Here is an 18,783-nt window from a genome sequence, read left to right as displayed (position 1 = left end):
GTCTGCTCAGATGAGCGCAAAACTGAACTTTTTGTCTGTCATACTACACACCATGTTTGGAGAAGAAATGGCACTGCACATCGCCCTAAAAACACTACACCAACAGTGAAGTTTGGAGGTGAAGCATCATGGTGTGGAGCTGTGTTTCATCGTATGGTTCTGGTAGACTTCATATAATTGAAGGAACGATGAATGGAGCCCTTTACTGGGAGATTAGAGTGTTAGAATATCCCAGTCAATCGCCTGACTTGAATCCAATTAAACAAGATTTAAATACAATATTTTTAAGAGAACGGGCCAAAATCACACCTGAATACTGCGTCCCATTAATTTCTTCATATAGAAAGTGTCTTGAAGCTGTCAATACAAACAAAGGCTTCTCCACCAAGTGTTTAATAAATTTCAGCTAGCGTGTTCAAGACTATTTTCCCGTGTCATTCCTCTTTATTACACATAACTTCATTTATGGACTTTAATGTGTGGATTTCTTGAGTTAATACCAAAGTCTGGTAAAAATTTCACGTGAATAACCTCATTGGAAATAAATGTTGACGCATTCAATAATTATTTCCCCCACTGTATCTCTGAATCATCACTTACAGTAGCATCTCAAAAGAATCTGATGTGGGGGTTGAAGGAGGAATCTATAATAATGAATGTTGGAAAAAATGTGTGACTAACTTTCCACTTTTTAGGTTTGTCCAAATGTTTCACATCCTTTTTCTGGAATATTTTGCCACCGACAAACTTGTAAATCTTGCGTTTGTCAATTCTCCTAATGATTTTCCTTGCTGTTTTGAGATCATTGTCTTTTGACCTCATGATTTCCCGAAGAATGTCATCTGATAAAAGAGAGAAAACTATACAAGACCAATTCCAGTAGATATAACATAAGATATTAATATCTAACTGGTAATTTATTATTTCAGAGAAATGGAGTGTAAACCTGTGAGTTTCAGGTATGTTTTAGGGTCCATAACTGCCTTAGAGATTGTCTTGCCACCCAGCTTAAAGTGACCTTCAGCTGCCAAAAGTGCATCAACAATCCTAAAAATATGAGGGGAAAAACATGATCAAAACAGGTGTGTGTAACTTGATAAAATAAAATGATAATTACTGCTATCACTGGCAACATTCTAAAATTCTATGTTTGACCAGCACTACAACTGACATTTGCCTAAATCTCACATGAAAAGTCAATGTGAGTTTATTTTCCATGTTAACTCACATTGTTTCTATTGCCACCTTAACCCTGTGCTGGCAGACGTTGTAGTGAAGCAGGTATCGATTATGGAAGAGTTCGTACATGTTTATCGCTTCCTTAAAGAATGAAAAGAGGAAAAAATAATTATGTTTTATTATCAAATGTCTTTGTGTATAAAAAGATTCCTACACTTATACACTTACCTTATCTCTTGTGCAGATGTGCTTTTCATTTTTCTCGTTGGTGCAAACTCGCGCGAACATCACATAGCGCTCATGTGAGAAGTTGCTTTTCATCCCCACATGGTGACAATCTCTGGGAAAGGAAATATAAATGCGTAGAATATACAGTATCACATCTTTTGTGAAAAAGTAACATTGAATTTCATTAATTAAAACCAAACATGCATTTCACACAAAAATAATGCACAAGCCAAACTCACCTACTGAAATAATCCATTTTGTCAACATCAATACCTGTGCGTTTATTGGCCACAATCTCATACAAGTAGGACTTTTTCTTATGTCTGTTTTTGTTGAGTGACTGCATTAGACAAACCATATACAGACAAAAAACAAAAACAAACATACAAAAAAACAAATGAACAGAAATTGACTGTGAGAGTTTTCTTATAATGAACTTTATACCTTTTTGACCCACATACACTCCTAGAAAAAGGGTTTTTCTCTAGGTGTTTTTCTTAGCTTCATTAAAATAGTTCTACTTGAAGATCTTCAATCCTTCCCCCAGAGTTACAACTAAAGAATTGCTAAGGGTTTCTAATTTTCTAAAATACAAAACAAATTTGTAAATGCCACTATTTGTATTTTTGTCATATCAAAATAGATGATAGGGCTTAGACAAGTCAAACATGTCAGGGGTTACATTCAAGATTGTCTTCACTGAGTACAAATGAATTTAAAACTGTTCACGTAGACTTTTCCTAAAAATGCCTACAATGTGCAGCTTTTTTGATGTAAGAATCACTGGTAGTTCAAAACAATAGAGAAAAAGGATTTCGTTTGGTGTGTGTGGATTTTTATTATTATTATTTTTTTTAAATCAATGTGTTTCTATTTTTTTTTTTTATTTGAAGAAATTAAAGCAGGGTTATTGATTCCCTTCCTGTTCTTGTAATTGTCCTTTGGGAGCCACATGTTATGGGGTTGGGATTTCTGTCACAGTTTCTGCCTTGGTGATGCCATTTCCATACACAGTATTCCTCACCCCAGTTGTGTTCATATGTTTTGCATTGATTAGTCTGCCTTTTATTTTCTCTGTGTGACATTGTTCACTGCAAAGTCTTATCATGTTACTAGTTACTTTAAGTCTTGTCTGTATACATTTATGCAAGTATGCACAGTATATGTATTTTTTTATATATGTAATTTTGTTATTACTTTAGTAGGAGTGCGCGGAGGTAGTTTTCCTTCAATAAGCTCATGGATGAACTCGAAGTCTTTGTCTGTAAATTTTAAAACTTCACCATGTTCATCTTTATAATGTCCACTCATCATCTTCTCCTTAATGCCATTTTCCATCAGCAGGTCAAACATTTTCCTTGATTGTTCTTCATGCTATACAATAAAAATAATAAAGTTAAAAGAGCAACATAAATTAATATATCAATCAATATTTATTATTTAACTACTGTTTAATGATAATGTACCATTTTCATCAGATCTCTTCAAATAAACAAGCTGAACTCTCAGACTGAAAATGAACAGAATATTTGTTTTGATTACAAGCACAAACTCCTCACCGTCCAGTTTTCTAAAGCCTTTGTAGTTCTACTATTCCCTGATTCTGAAACCTTGATGGGAAGAGAAGAAAAACAGCAAAATAAAAGAAATAATATGGAAGTAGGCTATAATAGTGCCAAATGTCCTCAAGGCAAAATGGCATGTTGAATTACATAAATTACAAAATAATAATAAGAAAACACCTAGATGAACACTGTACAGTTGTTTTTTATGATCAAGTCATTCCATTCAAATGTTATAGAACTTGGAAACATGTACACCAATGTACGTAACTTTAGAGACGGTCCCTTAATTTGCGCATATCTGCGAATACAGAATGTCCAACGTGAAGCCAACTTTATACCAGTTCGCTAGGTTCATCTTCTCCTGTGGCTTATCTGCACAATCCCACCATTAGGGGGCGGACCAGAGTAACATGTTACAGTAGTATCGGCAATCCATTGCTCTTCCTGTGAGACCCGGATGTGAAGATTTAAATTTTAAGACCAGAATTTTTAGACCTGCATTTTTGCAGCCTGAATTTGTGAGGTTCAAAAATAATGTGTTGAAATATTACCTGACAAATAATGAAGATGGTATTTTAACATCTGAATATTTTGGAACTGTATTTTAGGAAGGTGAATGTGTACATTGAAATTTGAATGCTGGAAATTTGTTTTCAATCAAAATATACAAACCCAATGAATTGCAGAGGAAACTAATTCAAGCATTGATATTGTTGTGCTTTTTTTTTCTTTTTCTTCAATTTGTGTCAAATTGCTGGGCAGAAAAATTCAAGTACTTTCATTGCGATGTTTTTATTCACTTTATATAATTCAACATGCTATTTTCCCTTGAGGACATTTTGGACTACTATACTTCCATATTATGGAATAACTCTATAAAAAAACAAGGTTTGCATTTATCTTAGCTATTTAAATGAAATAATCAAATTTAACCTGCTGGTAAATTTAAAGTTACGCAAATTGTTCAGTTACCATTTTCTCTGCTAGCTTCTTCACGACTTCTTCAAATAAATGTGAGAACGGGCCATGACCTTCATTTGAAAAACAGACTTTACAGATTAATTTTCACAATTACATCAGATATAGGTATATACATATTACAAAACAGTCAAATGGACAATATTTATATTACAGTTTCCACCATTGCATTGTTGTTCCCATGGTGACAAATGCATTGTAGTTACACTTGTTTCTATTTGAGCCCTGTCTCCACCTCATCCTATTAATGCTTTTTTTCTGATAGCATTCACTAGTTCTGTGTTAGTCCCTTTGCTTAATGCTACTAATTTGTTTTTCTTTTATTAAAGAAAAATTTATTTGCAGAAATAAAGGCCTATGCATGCACTGTTGAGAAAAGGACACTATTGTAATGATATATGGGCGGCTGTGGCTCACGTGGTAGAGCGGGTTTTCCCACTAATCATAGGGTTGGAGGTTCGATTCTCGGCCTGCGTGACTCCATATGCCGAAGTGTCCTTGGGCAAGACACTGAACCCCAAGTTGCTCCCAATGGCAAGTTAGCACCTTGCAAGGCAGCTCTGCTACCATTGGTGTGTGAATGGGTGAATGAGACACAGTGTAAAGCGCTTTGGATAAAAGTGCTATACAAGTGTACCATTTAATGAGGTAAGTATCAGTATCAGTTACACTTCCTGCTTACACCATACAGTATATAAACAGATGAAATCCTCAGTATAATTGTGAAGTCATGCCAACTACATAGTTTATTTAAGCTGTGGAATAGATTGTTTCATTAAATATGTCATTATTATATACAATATGTTATTTTCTTGTATTAGTAAGTCACACAGATTTTGGCTGCATCTGGATTTAAATTTGGTTTGTGTTAATCTGATTGTTAGTCTAATGCATTATGAATAACTCACCCAGGTCATGACACAATCCTGCAATCTGAACACATAACATGTCAATACTAGTTATTTTTTCAGCTTCTTGAATTTCTTGAGGTTGTTGAGCTTTCAGACTTCGTACGAGTTCCCCTGCCAGATGACCCACACTGTTAAAAGAAACAAGACGTAGTATTATTACCATTACTATCATTTCAGCAAGACATTACATAATTATGTATTTTGGTGGGTGTTTCCAGCAGAATATCAGAAGTAACTAACTTGATGACATTTATAAAACTTAAATATAAACTTTATTTTTTCAAGAGACATCCACATGGACACTAGACCGGAAAGCATTGCTGATTATTTACTGATATCCCTTCTCAAGGTATTAAAATCTTGAGTCCACTCAAGCTTTCCAAACACTCATAGAAAGATTTAGAAATGCATCCATTCTACATCATCCTGATCCTTCTCTCCCATTGGTGATTCAGATAGAAGCCTCTGAAAATAGCATAGGAGCTGTATTGTCTCAACATCATGGAAATCCTGAAAACCTGTGGGCCTTCATCTAAAAAGTCCTGCTAGAGGAATGATGTCATTGGTTCTGCATCCTCACTGATCAACAACATCTTGTATATGTAAAGTCTGTGAAATTAGTGAATCCTGTTTCTGTCATGTCTTTTGGGGTAATTTCACCACCATGCCACCACAGGGCATCCTTCCTGAGTTTTAAAAAAATCTTCCTCAGTTGTTACATTCACGTCCTGTCATGAAAGTGTTTAAAGCAAATGGACACTAGGCCAGACTTAAAGCGTTGCTGATTTCTTGTATCATTTATGTCATTCTATGCTTGTCTACAAATGACCCTTGCTCTCTGTTCTGATTTTCTTGTTGTTTTTTTAAAAAAAATATCCTCTGGTATTTGTTCTCTGATTTATCTGTGCTTTTGACCTCTGCTTGGTTTTTGACTGCATATCCATTGGATTTAGTTATTTTTAGCATTTTGTGTATGACCCTAGACTGTTTTGGTTTTTTGGGTATTGCCTTTTGGAAATTAAATCTCTAGGCTGTGATCTAGTGAAGTGGTAGCTCAGTTGTTAAGATGTTGGACTACTGTTTGGAAGGTTGTGAGTTCTATCCTGAGTACCATCAAGCAGCCACTGCCCTCCACCTAACATAATTTCTTGTTCGTATGAATGTGTTGACATTTTTACCCGAGGGAGTGCTCAAAGCGGTTGTGAGAAGCTCCTGGAAAGACATGATAGATTCCTCCCATCTGCTTGATGTTCCTCAGGCGTTGAAACTCTGGTGTGTCAATGATGTCCACCAGCAGCGGATGCATCTTTATATGGCCATGGACAGAGTCATTGAAGATCTGCAATTTAAAAAATGCTCACTTCATTCATAAGAACTAGCAATGCAAATATACATGCCATTATTGTTTTGTCCATCACTTATGTCTTTCCAACAAGGTCATAGAGTGCAGTATGAGAATATTTTGCCATAAATACTGCCATCATACAGCATTCCTTAGAATCTCCTAGCTAAGCTGGCGAATGACAAGGAACATTGACATTTACCGTCCCCTCCAGAATATTGGAATGGCAAGATGAATTCTATTGTTTTCACTATACATTGAAGACATTTAGGTTTGAGCTCAAAAAGTGAGTGAGACAACAGATAAATTTTAGCTGAAATTTCCTTATATTTACATTTAGATCTGTTAAACAACTTGGCACCTTTTGTTTGAACCCACCCATTTTATTCAAGTGATCAAAAATATTGGAGCATGTGACTGATAGGTGTTTCTTGCTGCCCAGGTGTGATTTGTTAAATTGATTAAAGAATTAATAGCGCTGAAGGTCTACTCTTGGTTTGAGCCCCATGTTTCAACTGTGAAGACCGCATTTCTTGTTAAAATGGATAAACCAACTTGAAAATCAGAGAGCTGTCTATGGAAGAAAAGCAAGCCATTTTGAAGCTGAGAAAAGAGGGAAAATCTATTTGAGCCATTGCAAAGGCATTGGGCATAGCGAATACAACAATTTGGAACGTCCTGAAAAAGAAAGAAGCCAATAGTGTACAGTCCTAACAACCAGACATGGAACAGGTTGGCCAAGGAAAACAACAGTAGTTGATGTCAGAAAATTGGTGAGAGCCAGGAAGAAAAAATCAAAAGAAAAGTTAGTAACATCAACAACCTTCACAGGGTATGGGTGAAGGTATCTCAATCCTCGATTTGAAGATGATTTCATGTGCAGAAATATGGAGTCCATACCACAAGATGCAAACCACTCATCAGCAGTAAGAATCAAAAGCCAGAGTGGAATTTACAAAGAAATACAGAGATGAGCCACAAAAGCTCTGGAACCAAGATTAACTTGAACTAAAGTGATGGAAAAGCCAAAACATACAAGCTCATCTGTGAAACATGCTGGAATTCAGAGGTCTACAGAAACAATCTGTCTTTCAATTTACGGAGAAATGCATCCAATATAATCGGGAGGAGCTTCATCATACAGCCAGCAAATGACACAAAACACACTGCCAGCACAACAAATGACTTTATCAGGGTTGGACAGTGGAAGGTTTTAGACTGGCCAAGTCAATCACCAGACCTTAACCCAATTGAGCAACACTTCACTTACCGAAGAGGAGACTGAAGGAAGAACCCCCCCCATCCCCCGTCTTACTTTACTCCTTTTACTTTAAGACTAACTTCCATAACCTTTGTACACCTAAAAATAGAGTGGTCTGCCACCAAACATTTTTTGGTGGCAGACCAAAAATGCTGCCATGTTCTGTAGGAGTCTGAAGCAGGTCAGAGGGACAGTTGGAATGGCAAAAAAAAAAAAAAAATCCTCAATGATTAAGGCACAACATTTATTTCACCTGTGTTTGAATGTAGGACCTCAACGCAAAAGCAGCATATATGACCCAAAAATAGAAGCACAAAACAATGGACTCTCTCAGTTAGAAAACCCAACAGATTATGTTGGGTTCATAATCATCATAATGATCGTAATGTTATGATAAATTTTTCATTCCTTGACAAATCTCAATGAATATTTTTTATTATTATTTTTTTAATGCAAGTCTAGTCACCCAGCCTCTACATTTCTTCATAAGAAAGCACTTAACCATCACTTTGCCAATAAAAATACACAATGTAATGAAAATACATGTCTACACAACTTCTCACCTTGTATCTTTCTGCAGACATATTTTGACCCGAACCTGAAGCCTTGTTTCAGTTGAATAGATAAGGGAACAAAATTAAGGTAAATATGTTATATAATTCACAAAAATCTATGCCCAAAGTTCAGCACATATGTATCTTAAACTACTATACAACATCTCCATATGTTAAGATCAAAATAGCTAGATTCATTCATGTATTCATATATTCTCAGTAATTGCTTTATTCTGCAGGGTAGCATTGGATCCTTCTGCACAACCTTGCTGAGATTATCTTGATAGATATTATACTGTTAAATTTTGGCATGCCTTACAACATATACATTCCAACACATTTACTAAATCCTTACCTCTGATTGCTCTGCCAACTCTTCCCCTTTTTTGTTCAAGTGTAAATTTCTTATTTCAGAGAAATGGCAAGTCTAAGAGCAAATACACAATAAAATGAGGGGAAGAGCTCAGTTTTTTTTTTTTTTTTTTTAAAAAGAGGTGTCATTATGGGTATAAAAACAAATATTAGAAAAAACAAAGTAAAATGTTAGTTGCATCCTGCCTCAATTGTGAGTTGCTTTCTTTAAAATTGTCAGACAAAATGAGCAAATGTACTGGGTTATGTCTCATTTTATACAATGTATGACATTACAGTTCAGTAAATATGGTTATAGTTGTTTGCTGTACAATCTACAGTAAGTTATTTTATGCTACCTTTTAAACATATAACTATGTTTAAACTATAAAACATGTGGTGAAAATATAAAGAAACTGGTTTTCCCTTTGAGTAATTGCCAGTAACTTCACTTACCATTTTTATCCTGACCGGGATTATGGGAAATTGTCAATACAGCAACAAAGAATATGCTATATGTATATGCTTTATGGTACCTTAAAAATCAGCTCATGTCATAGCATTTCAGTGCCACTGATTAAAAAAATTGGTTTTCTTATAGAAATTAATTGACTTTAAGTTATTAGATTAAGATATTAGATTTAGATATTTGAAATGACCAAAACAGCTGAAAACATTTACAGGTTTCCACAAAAGGGAAAATATTTTTATCTATTTTGAATGATCACAGTGATTTTTATCAGTGTACAGGAATAAAAGTTAATTCCTTTTTTATTATATATTCATTGAAATAAGTGAACCTATAAAACATAAATTATTAAAAGTGCATTTTTGGATCAAAAAACTTTGACACTACACTAGAAAAAATAAATGTGTTGATTGCAGGAAAATTAATTTATTTGTCACAAACAAATGTGATTTTTTTCATTATTTTTTAAATTTTTTATATATTACTGAAATAATGGTTGATGATGGTTAATAATAAACAATAAAAGTGTTAATCATTGAAATGTTAAAAGCAAACATAAAGAACACAATACAATAAAGTAATACTGTAATGATTTGCTTACCTTTCTCAGCCTGTTGTTGTGAATCTCGTACAGTAGATCGAGGTGTATATATAGCCTAATGTATGCATTTCTAAATCAACAAGCTCTGGACACACCTTTTTGAAAAATTCACTTACCACAATTACGTAATCTGGACACCGGGACACTTTCTTGATTGTTGAAATTCTGACAATCTGAAAAATGACAGGCTAATTATTATATTAAAATATGTTATGCTCGGAAGTAAATACTAGCTAAGGACTATTAAGCCTTCTGAACATCTTCACAGAAAAGAGGAAATATATATTTTGGATTGGTTCCCAATGTCAACTTGGCATGGCACATGGCATGTTGATAATTCCTCACACACCTGTACATGTGGTTGTACTGGCAGAGGTACACTCAAATTACAGTTCTTTCTTTGAAGCAAAACTAAAAGAAACATATAAGAAAACACTGTCTTTCAGTAGTTAGACAAGTTCACTGGACTTGTGGTATAATGATGAATATTGCTGATCATTCAAAGCAACAATATGTTTCAATTTTCATTTAGTATACTAGGAAAAACTAGCCTAGATGGATTATTGTGTATACACTCTCAAGAGAGCCTCATATGAAGACAGTGGAGTACAATGGTTTCCCTCAAACAAGTTCAGTAATTGTAGTTAGCCGGTGCTATAAAATACAGAAGAGAGAGAACAGAAACTATAGATAACATTATGACTAATGCAGTTTAATGAAATAGCAACCAACACACACACATACATGTGTTTGTACCGACATTTTTGACATTCAAGCTACATCCTCATTTGAAGATAAATGTACTTTAGTTTTAAGATACATATTTCCCAAAACTAGCCTAGATGGAAGAACTCGATTGACCTGGTGAGGCCTGTTGACTTCCTATGAGAACATCACTGCTTCCTCAGTCATATTCAATAACATATTTAATATGAAAATGTTACTGTATAGATAGTATTATTGGACTGAAAGAATGATAGATACAAATGGTTACAAACACAGATTCAACTGGAGGAACACTTGAGAGTAATTTGTGCTAGGTGGAAGTCAATTCAGTTTAATCATTGTAAGCAGTGTCAGGGTCTGTTACGAAGCGTAGAAGGAGACAAGTGCGGGCGAGCGGAGAGAAGGCGTGTGACTGAACACAAAACGAGAATCGAATCGGGACAGAGCAGGTAAGCTGTGTATCAGGGACATAGGCAAAAGCGTAGTGAGAGACTAGCGTGAAGTCGAGCACCAGGGAAAACACTTATAATGAAATCGGCTTGGTAAACAAACAGAGACGAGGCTGCTGAGCGGTTACTTCGCAAGCGGCTAATGGAAGGGAGGCCCTTATATAACCTCAGGTGTTTGCAGGTGTTCGTGATTAGAACTCTGGCGAACTCGAGCAAGGGTATGACTGGGAAGTGTAGTCCTCCTCCGCCACATCCCTGAGCGTCACTACACTCTGTGAGCTGCCGCGCCGACTTCGCCGTGTCATAACAGAGCCCCCCGCAAAGGGCTCACTCCGGGAGCCGAAGTTCCCCGAGGCCCCCCACCCCTCCAGGGGGCCGGTTTGTCTGGATGAGCCGCATGGAAGTCCTTACGCAGGCCTGCGTCCAGAATGTCTCGGGCTGGGAACCAGCACTGTTCCTCTGGTCCATACCCCTCCCAGTCTACCAGATACTGAAGTCCCCCTCTCCTCCGTCTGGAGTCTAAAATGTCGCGGACGTGGTAGGCTGGGCAGCCTTCTATCTCCAATGGTTCTGGTGGGGAATCCTCCGGCACCGCTGTGGCCAAGGGGCCTGAGATCATAGGTTTGAGAAGTGAGACGTGGAAAGACAGGGCGATGCGACTGTGTATCGGAAGGTCCAGACGATACGTGACTTCATTAATTTGCCTCAGAATTCGGAAGGGCCCGATATACTTCGGTTGAAGTTTTGTGCCCTGATCTCACTTCTATTTTAACAAATTTGTGTGCTATGTCCTCCAACCTTATTTTAATGGGAGATTTTAATATCCATTTTGATAACCCCACCAGCTCACTAAAGTATTTTAATTCCCCCTTGGATAGTTTTGACCTTAATCAGTTTGTTAGGTTCCCTAGACACAAGAAAAGGTCATATCCTGGATTTACTTTGTTGTTCTGGTGTCTTAACATTTCAGTGCCACTGAATTTCCTATTTCTGATCACAAGCTTGTCTCATTTGATGTCATAGTTTCCCTATCCAAATCAACACTAAATCACCATATATCTTTTTGTAATATTACATATATTAACCCTGGAGACTCGAATAGATTAATTAGTCATTCTTTTAACTCGATTATCCACTCCTCCTCCACTTTGGACCTGGTAAATTACTACAGTATAATGACAGTCTATCCCTTATACTGGATACTTTTAATAATTTCAGTCTGGTTTCCATCCCAAACAGAGCATTGAAACAACCCTTGTGAAAATTACTAATGAAATCCTTTGCACTGCTGACTCTGGCCTTCTGACCATCCAATCCTCCTCGACCTTAGTGCTGCCTTTGATACCATTTCACTTTCACTATTATTGGAATACCTGGCTGACACTGGGGTTAACAGCATTGCTCTTCTCTGGTTCTCATCCTACCATAACAAGAGAAACCAGTTTGTTCCGATCAAGAATGTCCAGTTAGTCAGGGTGTTCACTCAGCTCCATATCTCCACTGAACCAAACACCTCCCTGTTCCTTTTTGTTTATTTAAACATAATCAGCATAATTAGTATAATCAGGCTTATAGAAAGAATGCAGCGTGTTTCTGAAATATGTTGTCTTTACAGAAAGTCGTTGAAAGCGGGAACATATCAAATTACGTTCCAGTCCAAATTTAACATTTGTACAGTCCTCACATGTTTGTGTGAGTGTATGTGCTGTGTGTGAGTGCGTTAATGTGTTAACACATGCGTTAATGTGTTAATGTGGGGCAGAGAAAGACTATGTGCCCCTTCCCCCAATTGCATTTAGCAAGCTAAATCCCTTTAGCATTTTCTATATATCTGCATATATATGAGCTGAAACATCATCAGATTTTCACACAGGTCCAAAAGTAGACAGATGCCAATTAACCAAATAAGACAAAAATATTATACTTGGTTATTTATTTATTTATATATTCATTGAGGAAAATGATCCAATATTTCATATCTCTGAGTGGCAAATATATGTGAACCTCTAGGATTAGCAGTTAATTTGAAGGTGAAATTATAGTCAGGTGTTTTCAATCAGTGGGATGACAATCAAGTGTGAGTGAGCACCCGGTTTTATTTACATAATAGCAATCTATCAAAGTCTGATCTTCACAAAATTTGTGTATTATAGCATGAACAGAAGGAGATTGATGGCTACCTCAGAAAAAGAGTGGTTGATGCTCACCAGACCGGAAAAGGTTACAGAACCCTCTCTAAAGAGTTTGGAGTCCATCAATCCACAGTCAGATAGATTGTGTACATATGGGCAAAATTCAAGATCATTCTTACCCTCCCCAGGAGGGTAGACCAACAAAGATCACTTCAAAAGCAAGGTGTATAATAGTCCACGAGGTCACAGAGGAACCCAGGTTAGCCTCTATGTAAGTAAGGGCCTCTCACACATCACCCCAAAATTTCATCACAGGATCTGCTACTAAATCTTGCAACTGTTGGTGTCAAAGTGCATGCTTCTACAATCAGAAAGAGATTGCACAAATTTGACCTGCATGGGAGGTGTGCCAGGAAAAAGCCTTTGTAAAACTACAGTTTTCCAATGAGCATGTAAGCAAAGACCAGGCCTCTTGGAATAACGTGCTCTGGACAGACAAATCAAATACAGAGCTGTTCGGCCACGGTAACAGCAGACATGATAGGCACAGACCTCTCTTCAGGAGAAGCACCTCATACCAACTGTGAAGCACAGTGGTGGAAATGATATGGTTTGGGGTTGCTTCGCTGCCTCAGGGACTGGACGGCTCATATTCATTGATTCAACTATTAGTTCTGCATCATAACAAACAGTGCTTGAAGATAATGTGACGCCATCTGTCCGAAAGCTGAAGCTGAACCGAGAGTGGACCTTTCAACAGGATAATAATCCTAAGCACATGAGCAAATCCACCAAGGAATGGCCCAAAAAGAGGAAATGGAGGGTTATGGAATGGCCTAGTCAAAGCCCGGATTTGAAACACATTGAAATGTTGTGGGGGGATTTGAAACAGGCAGTACTTGCAAGAAAACCCTCAAACACCTTGCAACTGAATATTGCAAGGAAGAGTGGTCAAAAATTCCAGCAAGCCTGGTGGACATTTATGCAAAACACCTACAAGAAGTTATTTCTGCTAAAGTGGGCAATACTAGCTTCTGAGGCTAGGGGTGTACTTACTTTATCCACAGAAGAATATTACATCTATTGATATTTATGTTGAATAAATGATTAAAAAAGATATTTTACTTGTGGTTTCGTTCAAGTACATCAACTTTATTAGTAGGCACTGTTTCAAAGTGGATCAAATGTTTGCTTTTCCAAATATGTCAAAAGATTTTCATATGGTGTACTTATTTTTTCACTTGATTGTTGTTTCACTAACTTTAAAAACATTGTAATATTATACCCCCATTTATTGTTGAGTTTGAAGGGTGTTCCTAGGTAGGAAGAAAATTGGAACTCAAAAGTTGGCACAGTGACTAATCTTGAGGCAGGATGGAGAAAGCACTTAGTCCATATTTTAAAGGGTCAGAATTTGAACAGTATATAAGGTTTAATAAAGGCAAACACAGTAAACCAATTAAAATCTGAAGGTAAATTAATCCAATTAAAAAAAAAGTGTAACATTGTCATAGTCTATGATTTGGGCATTTTACTTGATTAGTTGTGTATTCATTTGTTTTAATTACATGTCCTTACATATTTATTCTGTCATTTATTTAAATATGTTGTTAACTGCCACAGTGTTGCTTGTCTTTGCAGTAATGTTTTTATACTTTTATATAATTTAATTACAAGTTATTGTTCAGCTGAATCAATAAAACAAAAAAGAAAACGCTCCCATTTTTTAACACTTGAATTTCGCTGATGGAACTTACTGAGCCGGACTGACCTGTTACACTAAGTCAAGTGAGGTTACTTCAAATAAAGCGAAGTTGCACCTTTATTACTTTCCTAGAAACAGCATATGTTTAATTGCTTTTATACTACAAAAAATTGCCAATGATTATAATTTCTTTTAAATTAAGAATGTCAAAGCACATGTTTTATCCATTTATAGTAACATTTATGCCCCTTTTTACAAGATGTAATATAAGTGTCACGTAATTAAACGTAATGGAGGTTAGGACGGATGCAAGTACAGATAAGAGCTTTTATTAAAGAGAGGCAGGCAGACAAATATAAATCATGAGACAATAGCGTGGTCAAAAAACAGGCAATGCTTCAGGCGAATGGCAAACAGGCACAAACTAGGCAAAACAGGAATCAAGAACGAGGGTGAGAACAAGATCAAAACAATAACCCATGAACCGAGAAAAAATCGCTTGTATATGGAAACTTACATAATACTTCACAAAGTACAAAGAGACACGAGGGGTTTAAATGACAAACATAATAAAGGGTGAACATAAAACAGCTGAGACAAATGATAATACATACGGAAAACAACCAATGAAACTACAGGGGCAGAGACAGGACAGAAATCATGATGCACATGTCAAATATAAACAAACTCAAGGTTACTGAAAACCCAGAAGAGAAAACACTCCCCTCCCCTGGTGGTCCTGGCCCTCTGGGCAAAATGCCCTCTGGGCAAAATGTCTTCACAGCCCCTCAGGTCCCGAAGCAGGCATTGTCCAACAGACAGCAGACTCCTCAAGGAGCCGAGGGGCAGGCATGAGGCCGGGGCAGGTGGAGCCAGGTCTTCAACTGAACAGTGAGACCGAGAAGTAACGCAGAGCGATGTCCTCAGCGGAGCAGGATGGCAGAGCGACATCCTCAGAGAAGCCTGGAGTAGTGACGTCCAAGGCAGAGTAGGAAAGCAAAGCAGAGCTTTTGGCTGCAACAGGAGCCAGAGAAACGTTCTCAGATGAACAGTGATACTGAGCGGTGTCCTCAGCTGTATAGGGATGCTGAGCGGCGTCCTCAGTCATGCAGAGAGGGATTCTCCATCATTCTCCATCAACTCTGCAGGCTGAATTTGGTTGTCTGTGTCTCCAGGCTCAACTGTACACAGAGCTTGGTTGCCTGTGTTGTCAGTCTCAAGCACGAGCATTACTTGCTTGGTTATGACGTCTGCTTCAGGCATGAGGAGAACTTGGTTGGCCATGTCAGCAGACTTGGGCATGAGCAGAACTTGGTTGCACGTGTCAGCTACCGTAGACAGGAACATGGTTTGAGTGGCCGTTTCTTCGACCTCACACAGGAACATGGCTTTTGAGGCCAGCACATTGACCACCTCTAGCTGGAACATGGTGTGGGAGGTCACCTTGTCGACCTCTAGCTGGAACTTGGCATGGGAGGTCACCTCGTCGACCTCTAGCTGGACCTTGGCGTAGGAGGTCACCTCATCAACCTTGGACAGGAACGTGGCTTGGGAGGCAGTGTCTTTGACCTCGGACAGGGACTTTGCTTGAGAGGCCGTCTCATCAACCTCGGACAGGAACATGGCTTGAGAGGCAGTGTCATCAACCTCGGACAGGAGCATGGCTTGGGAAGCCGTCTTGTTGACCTCTAGTAGGAACTTGTCTTGAGAGGCCATCTCGTCAACCTCTAGCTGGAACTTGGCTTGAGAGGCCGTCTCTTCGACCTCGAACAGGAACTTGGCTTGAGAGGCTGTCTTGTTGACCTCAGACAGGAACATGGCTTGAGAGGCAGTGTTATCAACCTCGGACAGGAGCATGGCTTGGGAGGCCATCTTGTTGACCTCTAGTAGGAACTTGTCTTTATGCTGGAACTCAGGAGACAAGATCACCTCATGGGTCTCGTGCTGGTACTCTGAGGAGGAGGTCGCCATGTTGACCTCTGACTGGAGCATAGCAGGTAAAACCACCTCATGGGTCTCGGGTTTGAGCTTTCGAGATGAGGTCACCACGTTGACCTCCGGCTGGAGCTCTGCAGGTGAGACCATCTCGTGGGTCTCAGTTTGGAGCTGTGGGGCCGAGGTCACCATGTTGGCCTCTGACAGGAGCTCTGCTGTGGTGGCCACACTGTTTGCCTGCATATGGTAGTGAACGGCAGGGCAGGTTTATCTGCCAGGCTGACCCCACGAGAAATATGTTCCAGGTTGGCCGTGGATTCTGGACTCCCGAACGCTGTCACAAATAGTCCCACAAACTGAGTTACGTTTTCAAGCCCACTGGATCCTGTGGCCACTAGAAGCTGCTCCTACTGGTGGGCTGGGCTGAAGATCTGGGACAACATGAACCTTATCGATTGCTTCTCATCGGGCTTGCTGCTCCCCGCCCCCTTTCCGAAAGAGAACAGCTCGTGCATCATCTGTGTGAACATTTTGCCTGGTTACCATTAAATCGTTTATGGGCACGTAGCAATGGCACATATGTACAATTTTGGTGTGCTAGCTAGCTTGTAAACTTCTGTATATTTGACAGTTTGATCAGCTAAATAATTATTTTGATGAAAAATGTTGATCAAAACCAGCAAACAATCAGCAATTTCATAGGCTGAAATAGCTATGATATCCTACCTCAAATACAACATGGTTAATATTTCATCTATATGTTAGTGTGCTCAAGAGCGTCTGAATGCTGTGTCATAACCGCCCTCACCTCAGAACACAAGTTTTTTTTTTTTCTACGGACGGTCACAGAATATTCAAGTCATCTCCAAATGAATCCATTCCGCTTTCACTGCATAACAGTAGCCATGTTTATGAAATGGCATAGCAGGTCTTGCTTGTTACCTTGCAGTGACAGACTCTTTGCTCTCGTCAAGCTTGGAAACAGGCTCAAAAGGAAATAGGTTCAGTGAGCCCTAGCTACTCGAGTCTGACCTCGCTTATTATAGCAAAAGTTAATTTTTTTTATTGAATTATGTTTCTAAATGTTGCAGATCAGAGGAGACAGACAGGCGATGCAAAATAAAACTTGAGATAAGGAAAAAGCATGTGTGTGTGGGGGGCACAAAATCTAGATTTTTAAAATATATATGTATAATGTGTAATGGCTCCTGCACCCATGCATCTTAGATACTGAGCTAACAGGAAGTCTATAGTAACTCAAATAATCACTCTTTACAACCGTGGTTAGCAGAAGAGCATCTCAGAACACAGCAAAAGTTGAGATGGATGGGCTACAAACGCAGAAGGCCACATCAGGTTCCACTCCTGTCGGTCAAGAACAAGAATCTGAGGCTATCGTGGGAAACCAAAATTGAACAGTTGAAGACTGGAAAAAGACCAGGTCAGATGCTTTTCTGCTCACCACAATTGTAAAGAGTGATTATTTGAGTTTCTATTTCCTTCCTGGTAGCTTGAACCGCTCTGGCCATTTTCCTCTGACTCTCTTATCGACAAGGTGTTTCCACCCACAGAGCTATCACTCACTCAGTGTTTTTTGTATATGACACCATTTTCTGTAAACTTCAAGTTGCTATTATGGATTATTCTACTGTTTGCCACCATCAGCGCCTTTCCGCAACTGATGTACTCAGCCGCAGAGCTCTAAGTCCCGTTGGAACTTTCATTACAGTACTACAAACTCCATCCGTACACTTTTCCTCACATGCCTAAAAATACAGCTAGATCCATAGATAGCAGTGTACTAGTTTCTCCGGCCAGCTCAACTACACCTGCTGTTTCTGGCTGTCTCAAATTTGTTTTAAAATGTCTCCCTTTTTAACGTCTAGTCTCTTAGCAATCAGTCTCCTATTGTTCTCTCACTGCAGACGTAAAAATTTATATTATGTGTCTTACTGAGACTTGGAAAAACCTTTCAAAATGACTTTTTTCACCTAACCCAAAAAATAACACCAGGGTTTGTTTACAACTGTAAAACCTGTTCTTCTGTTAAAGGGGGCAGGCTCTCACTTATTTATCATGAGAACCTTACAATCACCCCGGTCTCAGTCACAGAGCCATCCTCCTTTGAAATTCTGGCCGTCCAACTTAATTGACCCACTGCCAACATTGTAGCAGCGATTTAGAAACCTCCCAAGCCCCCTGCTATATCTCATACTGATCTCACTTCTATTTTAACAAGTTTGTGTGCTATGTCCTCCAACCTTATTTTAATGGGAGATTTTAATATCCATTTTGAAAACCCCACCAGCTCACTAAAGTATTTTAATTCCACCTTGGATAGTTTTGACCTTAATCAGTTTGTTAGGTTCCCTAGACACAAGAAAAGGTCATATCCTG

At 38.4% G+C, this 18,783-nt stretch overlaps 1 protein-coding gene across 1 annotated transcript in view; it reads right to left on the bottom strand.

The window, feature by feature from the left end:
- The window catches only part of LOC128599018 (deoxynucleoside triphosphate triphosphohydrolase SAMHD1-like), a 130,607-nt gene extending 121,098 nt beyond the window's left edge, over positions 1–9,509 (bottom strand). The window contains exon 1 of the mRNA XM_053610337.1: positions 9,440–9,509. The gene's annotated coding sequence lies outside the window, so the exon portion shown is untranslated. The remainder of the gene's footprint in view (positions 1–9,439) is intronic.
- Between the last annotated feature and the right edge of the window lie 9,274 nt (positions 9,510–18,783).

The sequence above is a fragment of the Ictalurus furcatus genome, chromosome 22 (assembly GCF_023375685.1).
Source record: "Ictalurus furcatus strain D&B chromosome 22, Billie_1.0, whole genome shotgun sequence".
In the NCBI taxonomy this organism is placed as follows: Eukaryota; Metazoa; Chordata; class Actinopteri; order Siluriformes; family Ictaluridae; genus Ictalurus; species Ictalurus furcatus.
The sequence above is the reverse complement of the archived record's forward strand: the minus strand, read 5'-3'. Positions and strand labels throughout refer to the sequence as shown.